The sequence below is a fragment of the Oncorhynchus tshawytscha genome, linkage group LG05 (genome assembly GCF_018296145.1).
Source record: "Oncorhynchus tshawytscha isolate Ot180627B linkage group LG05, Otsh_v2.0, whole genome shotgun sequence".
NCBI classification, from domain to species: domain Eukaryota; kingdom Metazoa; phylum Chordata; class Actinopteri; order Salmoniformes; family Salmonidae; genus Oncorhynchus; species Oncorhynchus tshawytscha.
The window spans coordinates 40,466,323-40,480,855 of record NC_056433.1 but is presented as its reverse complement, the minus strand read 5'-3'; the positions used below and the strand labels follow the sequence as shown (position 1 = coordinate 40,480,855).

Genomic DNA, 14,533 nt, shown 5'->3' with positions numbered 1-14,533 from the left:
GGGGTGGTAAACAAACTGGAGTGTGTCTAGGGTATCAGGTAGGGTGGAGATGTGGTCCTTGACTCATCTCTCAAAGCACTTCATGATGACAGAAGTGAGTGCAATGGGGAGATTATTTAGTTCAGTTACCTTAGCTTTTTTGGAAACAGGACCAATGGTGGCCATCTTGAAGCATGTGGGGACAACAGACTGGGATAGGGATTGGTTGAATATGTCCATAAACACACCAGTCAGCTGGTCTGCGCATGCTCTGAGGACGCAGCTAGGGATGCCTTTTGAGGGTTTTACTCACGTTAGCCATGGAGAAGGAGAGCCCACGGGCTTTGGTAGCGGGCCGTGTCAGTGGCACTGTATTGTCCTCAAAGCGAGCAAAGAAGTTGTTTAATTTGTCTGGGAGCAAGACGTTGGTGTCCGCGACGGGGCTGGTTTTCCTTTTGTCATCCGTGATTGACTGTGGACCCAGCCACATACCTCTCGTGATTGTGCCGTTGAATTACTACTACTTTTTCTCTATACTGACGCTTTGCTTGCTTGTTTGATTGCCTTGAGGAGTGAATAGCTGCACTGTTTTTATTCGGTCATGTTTCCGGTCACCTTTCAATGATGAAAAGTTTCTGGTTAGGGAAGGTTTTAATGGTCACAGAGGGTACGACATCTCCTATGCACTTGCTAATAAACTCGCTCACCGAGTCAGCGTATGCATCAATGTTATTATCTGAGGTTATCCAGAACATATCCCAGTCCATATGGTCGAAGCAATCTTGAAGCGTGGAATCCGATTGGTCAGACCAGTGTTGTATTGAACTGGGCACGGGCGTTTCCTGTTTTAGTTTGTCTATAGGCCGGGAGCAACAAAATGTAGTCACGGTCAGATTTGAGTTAAATACACTAAATTAGTATTTAGTAGCATTGACTTTAAATTGTTTAACTTGGATCAAATGTTTCGGGAAGCCTTCCACAACCTACAGAACCCGATGTCACAGGAAGGCCAAAAAGATCCGTATAGATCACTTTCATTCCTGTTTCTGATTATAGTCCATTCTTTTTTTCAGTTCTGTACCCTGAACTGATTCCTGCCCTGGCCTGAAGAGGCAGACAAATAGTAGAAAATTCATGGACCGTCTGTTAAAATATATATTTCTCGAGGTAGAATATTGCAAAAATACGATCAATGGCTCATTCGAGAGAAGACAACCTCCCACGTTATAACATCTGCCATTATTGAAATCTGACATGTATGATAGACATTTTAACCATCTAAAAGTCATATTCCTATTAATGTCCAATGTAGTCAGAGTCACTTTATCACAAGGCTACATCATACTGTCCAAATTTCTGTCTGCTTGAACGGCAATAGCTCGCCTACACATCGAAATAATATCTCTGAGATGCACGATCTTTCCTTTAAATCAGTGGTACCAAAAAGAAAAACATCCTCACAACTCATAAAGCCATTCACCAGCTAAATACAGAGTTGATCAGGACATCACTACTAGCCCAGAAACCAAAGCCTTTACTTAGCTGATCCATCTCCTCAATACAGTTTCCATGTTCTAATCTACTGTATCTGTGATAAACCACCCCCATGGTCTAATCCTGTCCATGTAAACTGATCTGCAGTGTTTTGTGTTCCTCTGTAACGGTTCCACTGCAGTGTTCCACAGCCTCCAGTGTGAACCGTACGGCCAGTACGTGTGATATGGTAAGCTCCTGGAGTGTCTCAAGGACATGGTGCATCCTGATTGGCTAATGTGCATCATCCATGGCTTCTGTGGCCAGTCTAGTATCCTTTTTGTCCTCTCTGTTTAATTTAGTAGTCAGCATGAGGTGTTGCAAATGTGCACATGTGTTTGTGTCAGTACTTGGTGCATTTGCAATGTTCTAGATGTTGGTATCCACTTAGTGGGTCTTGTTGTGTTATATACAGTAGCTTTAGAATCCACCGATTGTGACCATCAGTTACCTGACAATACTTGTATTTCCATTCCCTGGGTTTCTGAAGCACCTTTTAATGTGCAGCTCAAAGGAATATAATCCACTCTGTCTCCCCAATTATACTTGCCTTTCTTCCCTACCTCATTCTACCTCCCTCCAAGTCTGTCTCTTGGTCTGTCTGTCCTTTGACAGGCAGCCTTTAGAAGACCAAACTTTTTTCCTCTTGTGTTCTTTCCCGTCGCCTCGACTCCTCCGCTCCCCCTTGTCTGTGTCTGACATGCTGCTACTGCCTCCTTGTTCCACAACACGTGAAATACCCAATTAGCCACAAAACTGCGTTAAGCTGCATCATAAACTGATGGTTCAATCCCTGAATTCTGATAGACTGAAAACCGTGGTATATGAGACCGTATACCACATGTATGACCAAAACATGTATTTTTACTGATCTAATTACATTTGTAACCAGTTTATAATATCAATAAGGTACCTTGGGTGTTAGTGGTATATGGCCAATATACCACGGCTAAGTGCTATATCCATGCACTCTTTGGTGCATCGTGTATAAGAACCGCCCTTAGCCGTGGTATATTGGACATATACCACAGCACCTCATGCCTTCTGATTAATTATTAAGCAATATGTGTTTGTATTCTGGTCTATATAAAAAATATAAAGATTAAGGCAATTAAGGGTTGCTTATCAGGTCTGCAAACAATGAAGTGTTTGCATAATCTGCCCATTTGGTAGAGGAGATGGAGGAGAAAAAAAGAGATGGAGAAAGAGAGATATATTTAGCATAATATTTGTTCATATTAGCTAGACTGTCCTTCGGTTTGGACGAGGAAACGCAGCTAATGTCTCCACTAAGCCAAAGACAAAATACACTTGAATGCCTGGATTGGTTATATAAACTTACCCTAGTAAAACTGACTATCCTACCGATCCTCGACTTCGGCGATGTCATCTACAAAATAGCTTCCAATACTCTACTCAGCAAACTGGATGCAGTTTATCACAGTGCCATCCGTTTTGTTACTTAACCACCTTATACCACCCACCACTGCGACCTGTATGCTCTAGACGGCTGGCCCTCGCTACATATTCGTCGCCAGACCCACTGGCTCCAGGTCATCTACAAGTCCATGCTAGGTAAAGCTCCGCCTTATCTCAGTTCACTGGTCACGATGGCAACACCCACCCGTAGCACGCGCTCCAGCAGGTGTATCTCACTGATCATCCCTGAAAGCCAACACCTCATTTGGCCGCCTTTCGTTCCAGTTCTCTGCTGCCTGTGACTGGAACAAATTGCAAAAATCGCTGAAGTTGGAGACTTTTATCTCCCTCACCAACTTCAAACATCTGCTATCTGAGCAAATAACCGATCGCTGCAGCTGTACATAGTCTATCGGTAAATAGCCCACCCAATTTACCTACCTCATCCCCATACTGTTTATATTTATTTACTTTTCTGCTCTTTTGCACACCAATATCTCTACCTGTACATGACCATCTGATCATTTATCACACCAGTGTTAATCTGCAAAATTGTAATTATTCGCCTACCTCCTCATGCCTTTTGCACACAATGTATATAGACTCTCTTTTTATTTCTTTTTTTTCTACTGTGTTATTGACTTGTTAATTGTTTACTCCATGTGTAACTCTGTGTTGTCTGTTCACACTGCTATACTTTATCTTGGCCAGGTCGCAGTTGTAAATGAGAACTTGTTCTCAACTAGCCTACCTGGTTAAATAAAGGTGAAATAAAAATAAAAATAAAAATATTGATGCATGGTTTAGTTAAATTGATGCATATTTGAGTGTGGATGCTTGGGTAGAAGTGCTGGAGAAGAACTAAATCTGATTAATTACTGTATGTCCTTCATTTGAAGAACCCTGTTAATCTATTTGTCAGTGCCGATCTTATAAGCAGACATTAAGATATCATAACTATTCATTGAACCAGTGGCGGTTGGTGCCGTTTAAGATGAGGGTGGACATTTTTTCTTCTCATGAGCATGGCCTTATTTCTATTACAGCATATTGGATGACTGCCATTCATTTTCCATTCACCCAGTTCAATGTAACAGCGATAGGTTTAGGCTACTACATGATACTCACATTTTTCCTATACCCATCATGAGGTTGCTAAAACTTAGAGTTTACAATGTAGGTGCACACAGGTCGAGAGAAATTTGAGGTGACAGATAGTGACACATGGACAGACCGCTTTGCACACTCTTGCCTGCATCTAGCTGATCTAGGGTGTAATCATTAGTTCAACAGTTGCAAGCGAGAGTTTCTATTAGACAAATTCAGGTATGTTTATCTCCTTATCTTTCCGTTTGCTTCCATTGAAGATTGTATTCCTCCTCACATCTATACGCTCTCCTCCTCACCTTTTCCCTTCGCTTGTGGACTTCAATGCACAACACATCAGGTGTATGTGACCAGGCGACAACACCTTTCCAAGCCAAACCATATCATACTTGCTACACACACTATATCACTATATTAGCTAAAGTAACGTCATAGTCAACAGATTAGTAAACTCACTACAATCCTGCAGTAATGTCACAATGTAGTCAGTAAGCAGTTTAACACTTACACCGGCTGGCCCCGATGCCAATAAATTAGTAAAACCAAAACCTTACCTTACCTTGAGTTACAGTGTTGTGTTGGATAGTCATAGCCAGCTAGCTAACATAGCATCCCTCTGTTTGAGTAGGTTGTTTGAGAAGGCTAAACTCGCTAGCTGCATTTGCTAGCTAAGTGAACGTGAAAAAAAGTACTAGTCTTGCTTGAACAAAATGTATTTGTTCAAAACTGTTCAACTATTGTCTTTCTCTCTCTTTGTCCCCTACTCACCACATTTTATGCACTGCAATGCTAGCTAGCTGTAGTTTATGCTTTCAGCACTAGATTCATTCTTAGATCCTTTGATTGGGTGGAAAACACATCAGTTCATGCTGCAAGTGCTCTGATAGATTGGAGGACATCCTCCGGAAGTTGTCATAATTACTGTGTAAGTCTATGGAAGGGGGTGAGAACCAGGAGCCTCCTAGGTTTTGTATTGAAGTCAATGTACCCAGAGGAGGACGGAAGCTAGCTGTCCTCCGGATGCGCCATGGTGCTACCTACAGAGTGCTGTTGAAACTACTGTAGACCTTCATTGCAAAACAGTGCGTTTTAATCAATTATTTGTGACATGTGGATATATTTAGTATAGTTTCATCTAAAAATGATAACTTTTCACATTTTTACTATTTTTATTTTCATGAAATTCACTTGAGGAGGATGGTCCTCCCCTTCCCCCACTCAGGAGCCTCCACTACACTGCACCATTTACCATTGAGAGGTTCTTGCTAATTACTTTCCTACTTGACTGAAGTTGTTATTGACCTTGTATATGCATATATTAATCAATCACCTCCACAGTCATGACATTAATAACTGAACTGGGATCTGTCCTCCGTTATATCCCCCCCCCGCTCTCCCAATGAGGGAGAGATGAAAGGGGAAATTGATAGATGCTGTTGTTGATAGCAAACATTGCTGAATAGGACCGGTGTGTGTGTATTGAGAGGTAAAGAAGAGAATTGAGAGGTAAGAGAGTGACAAAGGGGTAAAGAAGTGGGAGCAAGAAAGAGATGGAGGGTATAGAGAAGGGAACGATGATTAGCAGGGTTGGGGTTAATGCCATTACAATTCAGGAAGTAAATTCCAATTCAATAATTTGCAAATTGTTATTAGAAACCATTATTATTTTATGCCTATGTGTTCCACCTTAACCTCTGTTGATCTACAGTATGGTCCTCCGGTTTACGAGTCACCCTCATCGCCAGGCACTTCAGTAAATTCACCGGCACCCGCTTCCTCAAGAGAGGAGCCAACTGCGAGGTACCCCTCCACCACATCCCGTTGCCATGATAACAGGACAAACTCTGGGTGGGTTATGTAGTGGGCATGAGGTTAATATAACATCTCTGTCTGCATCACTTTGTGTGTGTGTCGAGTGGTTGATAAATGGGTTCAGAGTCAGCGTGCTGTGTTTTTGAGGTTCAGTGGTGAAGCCTTTTTCCCTCCATGCTGCTAAGTTTAGGCCCATGTTTAGTGTTTTCATTTGGGGATAAGTTTCTCGTTCAGTATACTGTATGGTCCTGACCATGAAACAATTACAGGTCCAAACTTGCACGATTTTATAAAATTAAAATAAATAAATAAATAAAACAATGTGGGGTCATCAAAGAGTATAGTTCTCAAGTAAATTGCCCTCATATGTAGATCAGGAGCTCTTCAAACAGAGGTTAAGGTGGTACAATAAGTATCTTACGTCACATTGATGGTTTGCTCATCATGCAGAGGAGAGGGCAACGTAGCCAATGAGGTAGAGACCGAGCAGATCATCCATGATGCGTCGGTGATGTCATTCACGGCGGGGAGTTACTCCTCGTATGTTCAGGTCAGGGGTTCCGTACCCCTCTACTGGTCCCCGTATATCTCCACCATGATGCGCAAACCACCCATAAGACGTAAGATATTTATTGTATTAATGTTATTACATTTACTATGTAGTACACTACAGTATCATTATTTTACTATATTCTATCTCTATCATGATACCTAAACCACCTATACGATATAACATTCTATCATCATTACCATGTACACTGTACCGAATCAATAATATCATGTATTCTACTGGTCTCTGGACTTAACCCCATCATCCATACACTGTGAGATACGCTCACAGAGGTGCAGTGCTTACAGTAGTAGTTGTACAGTAGTGCTAATATAATGAACTATACACTACCCAAACAGACCATGCTAGTATGATATGGTAATGTTTTCCATGGCAGAATGACATGCAACGACCCAAGCAAGAGAGCTGAATAAATGCATAAAAAACTGCTGCTGGTTATCCTGAAGGGCTTTTCTCTCTGTACCACTGTGAATGAGATGGAAGAGAAGCCAGGGTGCGCCCCCCCCCATCTACTCCTCTTTTCATCCATCTTTCCTTTTCGTTATAACTCCAGCAGGATACAATAAATTCTAGGGTGTGTAAAAAAGTGAAAATGAAATTAGTCTGAGGATGACTGAGAATTAGTGTAGGGGTCTATGGCCCTACTATGATATACCATCTGACTCCATTATCATGTGAAAGCTATATGCCCATAATCGTACCCAGTGGGTATTGCCAATACCGAAAACCTCACCGCTCATAATACTATAAGATGCACGTATTTAGGTTAATCATTATGCAAAGAGGCTAAGGAGGCTAAGGGACTAGGAGTTAATATCTTGCAATTGATGTCCTAGCATTAACCCTTGTGTAGTGTTCATGTTTTTGTTATTCACCCAATGTTCGCGGGTCTGATGGACCCACAGCATTATTGGGTTTTTAAAACAATACAGCCATAACAATATGTAAAATATTTCATACTTAGATATTGACTTCTATCAATTACAAGCAATAAAGACAGCATACATGGTTAGTATATGCCATTTACCTCTGCTAGATCACATTCATAAATAAAAGTGCTATTTGTTTTTAAATTAAATTACACTTTTGTAAACAAAAATCAATTATAATCAAGACGGGTGGAATAAATCATGTTTAACTTGAACAAATTCTAAATGAAACAAGGTTTTCATTACTATTGATGCTTATTGTTTTGAACTGAAGAAATTGGAAGGACAAATTTTACATACAGTATTTTATGGAAATGATAAATGAGCCCCATTGAACACAAGTTAAGGCCGGTCTACACACCACATGAAGGACAGAGTTTAACTGTGGGTGTGTTGCAAATGTACTATTTCTAGCACTTGATGCATATGTACTGTGTCTTCCTGTCCTTCGGTCTACACACATCGCAGTGCTTCTTCTTGTTGCTGCCGGATGCAATAATCTAGAGTGATGAAAACACTCAGTTTGGGAATTTTACTAACATCTCACTCACTCACATTTGTAGTTACAGCAGGCCAAGGTAGTAGAGTCACACACATACACATGCAACAACATCACTCACACTTACTTCCGGTATTGGAGTTGTTGGTTCTGTGGTTCGGGCGGATGGGGCACCAGCATCCTCCTCCTGAATCCTCCTGACAATAGCTGCAGAAGCTGCGGTCCTTGGGATATGTTGCCTCCTCTGGATTTGAGGTCTTACCGATGCCTTGTCCAGCTCCTCGAGAAAGAGCTGTCTCCTCTGGAAGTTCCCTCTGTTCCAATCTGGGTTCAATGCCATCCAGATGACAAACACGTTGTACGACGAGATGTCCAAGATGTTGAAGAATATCACAAGTGGCCAGCGTAGGGTTCTTCTTTTGCAGCTGTAGCCAGTCACCAGCTTGTCTAAATTATCCACCCCTCCTTTTTTAGCATTGTAATCCATTATGATTTCTGTTTTTTTAGGTTCCTGGCCACAGATTCTCCCATCCCTATGCAGCGTACTCAGGAGTACCACATTTTTGCCTGTCTTTGGCACGTAGGGCACTAGCGACGTGTCGGCCGTGAACACAAACATAGAGGAATTGATAAGGCCGTTCTGTGTATTCAACTGCTGAGGTGGGAGCTCTGGTTTATTTTTTTCGTATAGTTCCTACCATTGTCAGATTACTCTTGAGGAGCTCCTGTCCCAGCTTGTGCGAAGTAGAAAATGTGATGTTGTGGCCACAGAGTCCCTGTGTCACATCCAGGCCAACGGCATCCCTTGGTTCTTCTCAGGGGCTCCTTCATATGGCTTCCCCGTATACACTTGCAAGTCCCACGCATATGATGAAGCAGCATCACAGGCAGCCCAGATTCCATATTTTGCGGGTTTTGACGGTATGTAGTGCCTGAAGGGGGAGTGGCTCTAAATGGCATAAGCTGCTCATCAGCAGTAACGTTGGGCCCAGGGTTGTAAAACAGGGGAAGGCGGTCCACCCACTTATCCCACGCTGACCTGATTGCAGCTAGCTTGTCTCTCTGCCGCCGAGCTGCTCTGGTGTATCAGTTTTCAAAGCGGATGATCCTGGAAATAATGTGGAAGTTTTCCAGAGACATTGCTGCACAGAAAAGTTCTCTGCCAGTTTCTGCATCCCACAGGGATTCTGTGAATTCCCTATCGGATCTGAAAACACCAGCAAGGATAAGAACCCCAAAGTATGCATGTAAATGAGTTGGGTCCATCTCTCCAAAAACAGGCCTTCCTTCCAAATTAGTGCACTCCAGAATGATTTTTGGGATGGTGTCTGGGATGGACATGAGTAAGCACCATCTGCGTCGGCCCTGGTTTTATCCTATCACATTGGCAGCCATGCAGGGTGGCTCATTCCTTGGGCAAGAATACCATTCAATTTCACAATTGTTTTACTTCCATATTTTTCCTCCTGCAGGCTGAGCTGGTTAATGATGGTGTGGTCCTGGGGCTGGCTGCTGACGGGCTGGTTCTGGGACTGGCTCGGGGTCAATCTCATCCTCTTCATCTGACTCCGAATTGACAGAGACATGACCCTCATATTCGGAAAATTCTTCATCTTCCAAAGTGGAAGACGTTCCTTCCACACTAGCTTCTCTTTCTTCAAAAATGATTTCTAAGGCCCTTTGAGCAGAGATGATTTTTGCCATACTGATTGATTGTGGTAAGGAGCCACCCATGCAAACCTATTTATCTGTTGTGTCCCTCCCCCAATTTGCACCTGGATGTGGTAGAATGTGGAAAAATACAATGATAAACTTCTGTTTCAAAATAATGTATCATGTAACATTGTGCAGGTTCCTGCAAGACATTGTGTAGTTTCACACACTACAAAGGGTAAAGAGTGCGAGAAAAGCGGGAGTCAGGCAGACAGGTAGAGTTGACACACAGGTTCTAGGTGCTATGTTGAAAGAGCAGGCCCAGGGAGGAGGAAGACAGAGTGAAGGCACCCAGCAAACCTTTTTGTTTCATTTTTACTTGTTTTCACCTACACACACTTTTCCACACTGCTCAAGTGGACCCGAACAACACATACAGTGCCTTGCGAAAGTATTCGGCCCCCTTGAACTTTGCGACCTTTTGCCACATTTCAGGCTTCAAACATAAAGATAGAAAACTGTATTTTTTTGTGAAGAATCAACAACAAGTGGGACACAATCAGGAAGAGGAACGACATTTATTGGATATTTCAAACTTTTTTAACAAATCAAAAACTGAAAAATTGGGAGTGCAAAATTATTCAGCCCCCTTATGTTAATACTTTGTAGCGCCACCTTTTGCTGCGATTACAGCTGTAAGTCGCTTGGGGTATGTCTCTATCAGTTTTGCACATCGAGAGACTGAATTTTTTTCCCATTCCTCCTTGCAAAACAGCTCGAGCTCAGTGAGGTTGGATGGAGAGCATTTGTGAACAGCAGTTTTCAGTTCTTTCCACAGATTCTCGATTGGATTCAGGTCTGGACTTTGACTTGGCCATTCTAACACCTGGATATGTTTATTTTTGAACCATTCCATTGTAGATTTTGCTTTATGTTTTGGATCATTGTCTTGTTGGAAGACAAATCTCTGTCCCAGTCTCAGGTCTTTTGCAGACTCCATCAGGTTTTCTTCCAGAATGGTCCTGTATTTGGCTCCACCCATCTTCCCATCAATTTTAACCATCTTCCCTGTCTCTGCTGAAGAAAAGCAGGCCCAAACCATGATGCTGCCACCACCATGTTTGACAGTGGGGATGGTGTGTTCAGGGTGATGAGCTGTGTTGCTTTTACGCCAAACATAACGTTTTGCATTGTTGTCAAAAAGTTCAATTTTGGTTTCATCTGACCAGAGCACCTTCTTCCACATGTTTGGTGTGTCTCCCAGGTGGCTTGTGGCAAACTTTAAACAACACTTTTTATGGATATCTTTAATAAATGGCTTTCTTCTTGCCACTCTTCCATAAAGGCCAGATTTGTGCAATATACGACTGATTGTTGTCCTATGGACAGAGTCTCCCACCTCAGCTGTAGATCTCTGCAGTTCATCCAGAGTTATCATGGGCCTCTTGGCTGCATCTCTGATCAGTCTTCTCCTTGTATGAGCTGAAAGTTTAGAGGGACGGCCAGGTCTTGGTAGATTTACAGTGGTCTGATACTCCTTCCATTTCAATATTATCGCTTGTACAGTGCTCCTTGGGATGTTTAAAGCTTGGGAAATCTTTTTGTATCCAAATCCGGCTTTAAACTTCTTCACAACAGTATCTCGGACCTGCCTGGTGTCGACCCCGTGTTCCTTGTTCTTCATGATGCTCTCTGCGCTTTTAACGGACCTCTGAGACTATCACAGTGCAGGTGCATTTATACGGAGACTTGATTACACACAGGTGGATTGTATTTATCATCATTAGTCATTTAGGTCAACATTGGATCATTCAGAGATCCTCACTGAACTTCTGGAGAGAGTTTGCTGCACTGAAAGTAAAGGGGCTGAGTAATTTTGCACGCCGAATTTTTCAGTTTTTGATTTGTTAAAAAAGTTTGAAATATCCAATAAATGTCGTTCCACTTCATGATTGTGTCCCACTTGTTGTTGATTCTTCACAAAAAAATACAGTTTTCTATCTTTATGTTTGAAGCCTGAAATGTGGCAAAAGGTCGCAAAGTCCAAGGGGGCCGAATACTTTCGCAAGGCACTGTATGTAATATAAACGTGTAGGGGGGTGCACATTGTGCACTCAATGAAAATGTGTTATTTTACATGTTCTTCACAGAAAATGGGCAAAGGCCAATGAGTCTCAGGTTGAAAAAATAGTTCATTGTTAACATTGAAAATGGGTCCCAAAGACCCAAACAAGGGTTAAATGATTGAGTTAAGCTTAGCTCAGAGATGCAGAGTTAGAGACACAGCATATATGCTATGTGTATTGTGAGTAACATTTACCATTAGACATTTTACCAAAATAATACTTCAAGGAATATTACTTGGAAATATGAGGACTTCGGTTCGTATCCATTCGAAAAATAATCTGATTTGTTACAGTTACGGAATAAGAATATAATTAACAAGATAAAAATAATACAAGATGTTCGAAGTCTTAACAGAATAGAAAAAAGTCATGGAAATTGTAATCAATAATAATGAGAGAGCAAGGTCAATCACCAATCAGGATATTACTTTATTCAAAACGTATTAATAAGGAAAGCGTAGAGTAATTGCTTCTATAATGATGAGGCTGGTGGCTCAACACTACCAAGTGTTGTGGCGAGTAGCACTGACATACGGAGAATACAAATATCTTTTATAGCAAAGATACTCCCTTTCAGTCTACATGACAAACAGATGCATTGTATTTGCATTTATTATGGATTCACATTATTCTTCCTGGGGTCCAGCAAAATTAAGGCAGTTTATACAATTTTAAAAACATTACAATACATTCACAGATTTCACAACACACTGTGTGCCCTCAGATCCCTACTCCACCACTACCACATATCTACAGTACTAAATCCATGTGTATGTATAGTGCTTATGTTATCGTGTGTGTGTGTATGCATGCGTCTTTGCCAATGTTTGTGTTGCTTCACAGTCTCTGCTGTTCCATAAGGTGTTTTTTTAATCTGTTTTTAAATCAAATTTTACTGCTTGTGTCAGTTACTTGATTTGGAATAGAGTTCCACGTAGTCATGGCTCTATGTAGTACTGTGTGCCTCCCATAGTCTGTACTGGACTTGGGGACTGTGAAGAGACCTCTTGTGACATGTCTTGTGGGGTATGCATGGGTGTCTGAGCTGTGTGCCAGTAGTTTAGACAGACAGCTCGGTGCATTCAACATGTCAATACCTCTCATAAATAAAAGTAGTGAAGTCAATCTCTCCTCCACTTTCAGCCAGGAGAGATTGACATGCATATTATTAATATTAGATCTCTGTGTACATCCAAGGGCCAGCCGTGCTGCCCTGTTCTGAGCCAATTGCAATTTTTCTAAGTCCTTTTTTGTGGGACCTGACCACACGACTGAAAAGTAGTCAAGGTGCGACAAAACTTGTTGATAGTGTTGTTAAGAAGGCAGAGAATCGCTTTATTATAGACAGACTTCTCCCCATCTTAGCTACTACTGCATCAATGTGTTTTGACCATGAAAGTTCACCATCTAGGGTTACTCCAAGCAGTTTAGTCATCTCAACTTGCTCAATTTCCACACGATTTATTACAAAATTTAGTTGACGTTTAGGGTTTAGTAAGTGTTATGTTCCAAATACAACACTTTTAGTTTTAGAAATATTTAGGGCTAACTTAGATCTTGCCATCCACTCTGAAACTAACTGCAGCTCTTTGTTGAGTGTTGCAGTCATTTCAGTCACTGTAGTAGCTGACATGTATAGTGTTGAGTCATCTGCATACATAGACACTCTGGCTTTACTCAAAGTCAGTGGCATGTCGTTAGTAAACATTGAAAAAAGCAATGGGCCTAAAGGGCTACCCTGGGGAATTCCTGATTCTAACTGGATTATATTTGAAAGGCTTCCATTAAAGAAGGCCCTCTTGTGTTTTGTTAGACAATTAACTCCATCCACATTATAGCAGGGGTTGTAAAGCCATAACACATACAATTTCCAGCAGCAGACTACTACTAACAAGACAGCCCCCCCAATCATTTTATCATCAATTTCTCTCAGTCAATCATCAGTCATTTGTATAAGTGCTTTGCTTTTTGAGTGTCCTTTCCTATAAGCATGTTGAAATTGGAATGGGTCACAGGGTGAAACTTGATATATGAGAAAGAAATATCCCACAGCCAGATATCATTTTCTACGAAGACTGTTCTTATTGTTCAGAGTCTTGCCCCTAAGACAAGGGTCCAATCTCATCTCAATTGTCAACTCCAGATACTCACATCTCAATTAAAACCCCTTCTTGACCACACGCCTGGACAAGCTCACTGAGGGGAGTGAGCCTCTAGGTCATACACTATCCCAGGATAGGTGCAACATCAGAGATGACATACAATGGTTCCAGATACTACCCCACACATCTTGTTTCAGACCTTATCTCCCTCAAGGCCAAAGGAGAGAGTGAATGGCGCACAGACATTGTGGAGACAAGTAGTTGGTTCACCATTAATCACGCCATTCCTTCACATGGTTTAAAAATAGGTAAAGACACTGTGGCGAAATCTGCATGGAGCCTTCACCGTGCACTGCCACTTTAAGAGCGCATGAGCAGTAAGGAAGGAGGAAATAAAGAGTTCATTCAGCTCTTTGGGGGAGGGGCTCTTGGGTGGCGCGACAGTTTGATTGTGTGTGCTGTGCTGTAGAAGTTTTGTTTGTTTTCAGTGTTTGTAGTTTATAAAGTATTTAACTCAATCATCGGTGTGATCGCTCTAGATCGTGGTTGTTTTTGTTTGGGACCGCGCCCGTTATGGATCGCATGGATTAGTAGCAACATTGCCCACGAATCTTTAACATACAAACCAACAAACCATCGGTCAGTCAGACACCAGCAGGCCTGAAGACAACAGCTAAGATTTCTCTTTTTCTCTCTCTCGTTCTCTTCCCTCTCATTCCAGTGCTTTACCCTGCAACAGACTCTCTATTTTTCAAATGCACTTCCCATTGAAGTTCATTAGAGCTGGACTATTATTGCCCTGC

General features: G+C 41.8%; 1 pseudogene; it reads left to right on the top strand.

Moving 5' to 3' along the window:
* The window catches only part of LOC112232954, a 41,993-nt pseudogene that overhangs the window by 8,199 nt on the left and 19,261 nt on the right, over positions 1 to 14,533 (top strand).